Source organism: Onychostoma macrolepis, chromosome 14 (assembly GCF_012432095.1).
Source record: "Onychostoma macrolepis isolate SWU-2019 chromosome 14, ASM1243209v1, whole genome shotgun sequence".
Taxonomy (NCBI): Eukaryota; Metazoa; Chordata; class Actinopteri; order Cypriniformes; family Cyprinidae; genus Onychostoma; species Onychostoma macrolepis.
In genome coordinates this window covers 1,670,536-1,677,006 of record NC_081168.1, presented here as the reverse complement: position 1 = coordinate 1,677,006, position 6,471 = coordinate 1,670,536, and positions in this window count along the sequence as shown.

Sequence of the window (6,471 nt, the reverse complement as noted above, 5' to 3'; positions counted from 1 at the left end):
CTTCAGAAGGATGTAGTAACACTTGAGTCATTACTATCCAAAACCTTACATATATCTCAAAAGCTCACAATGACATCAGTCAGTATTAGGAAGTTATGATGATTTTCACTTTAGAATACTGATCCAAGTAATTAGTAGTTCATTTAGAAGGATTTGGTAATACTTGAGTCATTACTAGTGGGTTACCATAATCTTCATTTTAGAATTAATTATTCATTATGCATAATTCACATTAATTATGAACCTGTATAAAGTAGTTCTTAGGTGTTCTCAGGCTATATGAAAAAAATAGCAGTTATTGGTTAGCTAATAGTGAACTACCAGTTTCAACTTAGCACTATTACTTAATAAATCATTGATCAGAGTTTCTTGTTAGGTGATAGTAGTTACTACAATATTAATAGTGCATTAGTCATTTGTTCCTGTGTAGTTATTCATTAACGACGGAACAGTATTCTAAAGTGTTACCAGTACTACTTACTGTTACGGGACTGACGAGACATAAGAAGTGTGGATCCATATGCAAGCTTTTAATGAGCAGAGACGTGGTCATAACAGGCAGGGTTGAACAGCGGCAAACAGGTATAACATGGGCGAGACAAAGAGTAAACAAAGACAAGCGTGGGTCGACGATTGGCGAACAGTATCAAAAGGGCTTGACAAGAGAGGTAATCCAAAACGTAAGCGAGAGTCCAGGCAGGAGAAAAACACAATCCGAAAAAGGCAAGACTAGGGAAACTAACAAGGCTCTGAAGGGCAGCGATAATGCATACAATACTCAGCAAAGAAGGCTTATAAAGAGTGTCTGATTGGATACAGCTGTGTGCGTGTGATCAGGTGAGCGTGTGATTAGTGAGATGGCTGATGGAAAATGCAGTCCATTGTGATGTGTGGTGTGAAAGTCAATATGATGGCAGGGTGACCTCTTGTGGCAGTCGGACAGAAGAGCAGGCCCAGGATTCATAACATAGCCCCCCCACCAGGGCGGAGCAGACGGGACTGGAGCCCACCAGGGTGGAGCAGACAGGGCAGAAGATCTCCACGGCGGTGCAGACAGAGCAGGAGCCCACCAGGGAGGAGCAGAAGACCACCAGAGCCAGACAGCAGACCACGACGGCGGCACAGAAATAGCAGGAGCCCACCAGGGCGGAGCAGAAGACCACCAGAGCCAGACAGCAGACCACCACGGCAGCACAGACAGAACAGGCGGAGCAGAACACCACCAGAGCCAGATAGTGGACCACCACAGCGGAGCAGATGGAACAGGTGGAGCAGAAGACCACCAGAGCGGAGCAGACGGACCTAAAGACCACCACGGTGGAGCAGATAGAGCAGGAGCCCACCACGACGGATCAGGAACCCACAGCAGAGCCTGGGACCTAGGGAGAACTGAGACATAAAAAGGAGAGAGAACATGCACGGACACAAGGACCGAGGCAGGGAACACAGGAAGTTCGTAATTAGTCTCCATAGCTGTGACAGGACAGAACGAGAGTTCATTGACGGCCTCCATAGCCGTGACAGGACAGAGCGAGAGTTCATTGACGGCCTCTGTAGCCGTGACAGGACAGAACGAGAGTTCATTGATGGCCTCTATAGCCGTGACAGGACAGAATGAGAGTTCATTGACGGCCTCCATAGCCCTGACAGGACAGGGCGAGAGTTCACAGACGGATACCGCTGACACCTCTGGAGGTTCTGCAGCAGTTGCCGCCACCTCTGGAGGTTCTACAGCAGTAAACTCAGGACACAGGGAGAGTTTAGTAATGGTCTCTTCGACCGCAACACAACAGGTTGAGAGTACATTACTGGGCGCCACCACCATACAAGAGGCTGAGCTGAGCCCTGCCGTTTCTGGAGGTTCTGCAGCATGTGCCACCTCCTCTGGAGAAGCTGTGGCAGCTGCCGCCACCTCAGACAGTTCTGCGGTGGTGTACGCAGCCCAAACACAACATAAAGCGATTCCCATCAGGGGAAGCGTTTCAGACAGGGGAATAGGAAGGAGGGTTACAGTGAGCTGGTTTAGGGATACCAGCCATGCGTGCAGACACCAGCAGTAGATCCCTCACACTAGACATCAAACTGGGATAATGGGCGACTGACCTTGATGATCTGGGTGTGTCAGCCAGGACGTGACGTGACTCTGGACGAACAGCCGTGACGTGACGTGACTCTGGACGAACAGCCGTGACGTGACGTGACTCTGGACGAACAGCCGTGACGTGCTGTGACTCTGGACGAACAGCCGTGACGTGCTGTGACTCTGGACGAACAGCCGTGACGTGCTGTGAATCTGGACGAACAGCCGTGACGTGCTGTGACTCTGGACGAACAGCCGTGACGTGCTGTGACTCTGGGAGATCAGCGTAGACGTGACTTGACTCTGGATGATCAGCTGAGACGTGAAGTGACTCTGGATGATCAGCTGAGACGTGAAGTGACTCTAGGTGATCAGCTGAGACGTGAAGTGACTCTGGGTGATCAGCTGAGACGTGAAGTGACTCTGGGAGATGAGCTGAGACGGGGCAAGACTCTGGGAGATCAGTTGAGACGTGACTCGATTGATGACAACCAACTGTGACTTGACTCTCTGACATCAACTGTGACTTGACTTGGTTCTTTAAGATCAACTGTGACTTGACTCTCTGACATCAACTGTGAATTGACTGGGCTCTTTAACACCAATTGTGACTTGATTTGACTCTTTGACATTAACTGTGACTTGACTTGGCTCTTTAACATCAATTGAGACTTGACTTAGCTCATGAAGATCAGCTTTGACTTGGCTTGATTCGAGACGATCAACGGTGACTTGACTTAGCTCATGAAGATCAGCTGTGACTTGGCTCGACTCGTGAAGATTAGCTTTGACTTGGCTTGATTCATGAAGATTAGCTTTGACTTGGCTTGATTCATGACGGTCAACGGTGACTTGACTCAGCTCATGAAGATCAGCTGTGACTTGTCTTGACTCGTGAAGATCAGCTTTGACTTGGCTTGATTCGTGACGATAAATGGTAACTTGACTTAGCTCATGAAGATCAGCTTTGACTTGGCTTGACTCGTGAAGATCAGCTTTGACTTGGCTTGACTCGTGAAGATTAGCTGTGACTTGGCTTGACTCGTGAAGATCAGCTTTGACTTGGCTTGACTCGTGAAGATTAGCTGTGACTTGGCTTGACTCGTGAAGATCAGCTTTGACTTGGCTTGACTCGTGAAGATTAGCTGTGACTTGGCTTGACTCGTGAAGATTAGCTGTGATTTGGCTTGACTCGTGAAGATTAGCTGTGACTTGGCTTGACTCGTGAAGATCAGCTGTGACCTGGCTTGATTCGTGAAGATCAGCGGTGACTTGACCTGATTCGTGAAGATCAACAGTGACTTGACTTGGCTCATGAATGGCAGCAATGACATGAAGGGGTGATTTTGTGGCCGCCATTTTGTGAGCGTGCTCTAGCGTAGCTGCCATTACATGAGTGAGTGCAGTGTCGCATTCCTCCGCGACACCCACAGTGAACACTGAACCAACAGTCAATAAAGCATAGTCCATAAAATCACTCAGACACGAACGTGGACCTTCAAGGGTTAATTGTGATTTAAGCGGCTGGTTAATGCCCTCAAAAAAAGTCTATGAGCAAACAGTCAGGTAAATCAGAATCATTAGCGATCTCCAAGTACTCTAAACGTAAGCGAGAGTCCAGGCAGGGGAAAACACAATCCGAAAAAGGCAAGACTAGGGAAACTAACAAGGCTCTGAAGGGCAGCAATAATGCATACAATACTCGGCAGAGAGGGAGAGAAAGTCCAAGGCTTATAAAGAGTGTCTGATTGGATACAGCTGTGTGTGTGTGATCAGGTGAGCGTGTGATTAGTGAGATGGCTGATGGGAAATGCAGTCCATTGTGATGTGTGGTGTGAAAGTCAATATGATGGCAGGGCGACCTCTTGTGGCAGTCGGACAGAAGAGCAGGCCCAGGATTCGTAACACTTACCAGAAACTCTTTCAATTGTCAAACACACAACAACACTAAACACAAGGATAATTTTTTTCAGTTCCATTCAAGCGAGATTCAGTTCCGCCCCCGCTAAAAATAAGTTATATTTCTTCCCACTCCCGCCAGCAACTTTGACGTTTTGAAATCTGCTACACCCCTCTAACCAAAACCAAAAATAACTGAAGAAAACATGTGATTCTCTCTCTTTCAGCACTTACCTGTATTTATCTCTCTTTTGTCTCTCTTTAATCTCTAGGTGTTACTGTCTCACCTGTCGAGCTCTAAGTGTGTGTGTGCGTGTGTGTGTGTGTGACTCATTGTTAGCAATGGCGACCAGTGGCAGAAAAGAGCCTTGTTTACTGTAAAATTATGAGTCACAAATAGAGGCGCTCACCTGCTTAACAAGGTGACATTACATACTCTGACTCCCAAAAAAAACACACTCGCATACACACAGCTGCTTTGTCACCTCAAACACACCTCCATCAGAGGAAACAATGAGCAAGTATTCCTGTAGGTCAAACAAGGTGCTAGCGATGCTGAAATAATGTAATATAATGTAAAATGTAACAATCAGCCTCTACTGATGAGTTACACTCGCACATTCACACTGAAAAAGTTATTTGTCTGTAAAGACAGGTGTATAAATAAATAAAACAAATTTAAAATGAAAAGAATTGTTCAATAAAATGCATTAAGAATGCCGTGAATTCGATTGAGCCTTGCAGTAAACACATTGGCAGATGTTTCTGTTTAATATAATATTCGGTCTCAGCAGCATCATATGAAAACAGTCAGCTGAAGATGCCATTAGATCACAAATGCTCGTCTGAAGAGAATAAAGAAGCACAGAGGACCAGAAACCACACAATCTCTAGAGTTACACATGCTGTTGGGGATGATATGTTTACACACGCTCATTTTAAAACAGTGTCTGAAGTGAAAGTTTCTCTGCTGATGTCAGATCTGAGAGAGAAATGTGTTCATATACTGTACAGTGAATTTATGCAACATCACAGTCTAGAAATCAGCACAGTGACCCCAGCTAACAGGAAACATTCTCAGAAACCCGTAAGACCTCTGTTCATCTTCAGAACACAAATTAAGATATATTTGATGAAATCCGAGATCTCTGACCCTCTATAGACAGCAAGGGTCCTATGCATCCTGATACTCTCCAAAGTGGTACTAGGGTGATACAGAAGACAAGAATTGTTGAATAAAGTTGATATTTGCAACAAAAACTATTCTTGTAGCTTCATAAAATTACAGTTAAACCACTGGTGTCACATGGACTATTTTGTCGATGTTCTTCTTGGTACCTTTCTGTGCCTTGATCGTGTTAGGACCCTTGCTGTCTCTCGGATCTCTCGGATTTCATCAAAAATATCTTAATTTGTGTTCTGAAGATGAACGAAGGTCTTACAGGTTTGAAACGACATGAAGGTGAGTAATTAATTACAGAATATTCATTTATGGGTGAACTATCCCTTTAATTATATTGTGTAATTTTGTATTCTGAATTCGAACATGGTCAAACCTGTTATAGTGTGTTAGCAATCAAGAAAAACAAATTATTAACAAGCTGTAACCTAAAAATCAAAATGAATTCTGAGGTTAACAGCTAAATGTATGACAATTTCTGTCAATATCGTTGATTTTATTGCATAGATACTATTTGACCTGAACTGAGCTGGACGATGACGTCACTGAATCAGTGATGAACCGACTTTAACTGAAAATTTAGTGTTTACTACTGTCCTTTTGCATTATCAACACACATATTCCTGTTTAGTACTGTGAAGCTGCTTTGACACAATCTGTATTGTAAAAAGCACTGTATAAATAAACACGACTTGACATAAAAACAGCCCGGAGCTTCACAAGGAGAATAATGAAAATGATTCATTGACTGTGTGTGATCATTTAAATTGAAAAGTAATTTTGACAGTAATAATAAAAATTGTGACAATACAGTAAAAACTAAATGACCGATTTTGATCAACACAAACAGAAGTTGAGAAAAGCACAGAAACACATGGTCACTCAGCAGGACTCACACACACTGATCTTACGGTCTAAATGAGGATTTATAATACATTTATTCTGACATGTTATATCACTGACAGAAGTTCAGCTGCAGTATTAATGTCATGAAGAGAAAATAAGAGACTCATATAACGGGTCAGCAACCTGTGGCACGCAGAGGGATAATCACTAGGGAAAACTGCATACTGACGTATATTTTGAGGTAATCACTCCTCATAGTTACGCAGCCTGTTAGGATGTATAAATACTATTAAAGTGTGAGAATTAACCTGTGCTAGTCTTCAGATGCGCGTGGCTCCAGTAAATCATTTGTGCGACCGCTGTGTATACGAGTCGATTCAGATCAATGCGGTTTAACAGCGCTCGTCAATGTCAAAATGACTGAGATGGCCAATCAAAGTAGGCGGGTTTTACTGTTCTCAGAAGC